Below are 824 nucleotides of genomic sequence, written 5' to 3'. Positions count from 1 at the left end.
ATTATTCCTCAAAAATACAACTTGCCTAATAATTCTGCACTCCCTGTATAAATCTGTGACAAAAAGCCATCATAGATATCTGGATGTTCTGAAACTGGCTGTATATGAATCAAAATGTACAATGGAAAGCCAAAGTATATTACAGAAGCTCTGCCTTTTTCAGGGAGAAAATAATAGCAAGAAGATGTGAGAAAATGTTAGTTAATTTGAGGAACTTACTAAAAGAAAATCCTCAAGGAACTTTAAATAGTTTAGCAAGAAAATGCAACCTGGTGGAGTCTTTCTGTTTACTCTCTTAAAAGTCCTACATTAACATATAGATGGGACAGACAACAGAGTCAGAGTGGGAGCTGAGATTGAGACAATGAAACTACAGCCAAGACACACAACCCAATCTGCCTAACAGTAATGTACACTTCTTCTAGCTCTAATATGGTAACTGTATACAGTTGTTATAGTTAATTAAAGCAACAGATTTGAGATATTTTAATCATTTTTTGTTGCTTCAAAGACAACTGTAATAAAGGTGGCTGCATCCAGACTTATCAAATTTGATAGAGAGACTGTGTGATATTTATTATTGTGTGGAGATCAAACTGTGACTGAGGACCAGTAATAATTTCGACCTTGGATTTTTTAATAAAACAAAAAGACATTTGCCCCCTAGAATCTTTTTCCTCCAGCAATTTAAGGTTCAGTCTAAGAGAGCTGACTCAGAGGATTACCAAGAATAACAAGTACAACTAAAATTACTAAGAAGTAATAAGGAATAAGGAATAAGTTGATTCCTTTGAATTAGATTTTGGGAAGATCCATCCATCCAT

The sequence above is a fragment of the Pundamilia nyererei genome, unplaced genomic scaffold (genome assembly GCF_000239375.1).
Source record: "Pundamilia nyererei isolate P.nyererei 1_Seehausen unplaced genomic scaffold, PunNye1.0 scaffold00051, whole genome shotgun sequence".
Classification (NCBI taxonomy): Eukaryota; Metazoa; Chordata; class Actinopteri; order Cichliformes; family Cichlidae; genus Pundamilia; species Pundamilia nyererei.
The sequence above is the reverse complement of the archived record's forward strand: the minus strand, read 5'-3'. Positions refer to the sequence as shown.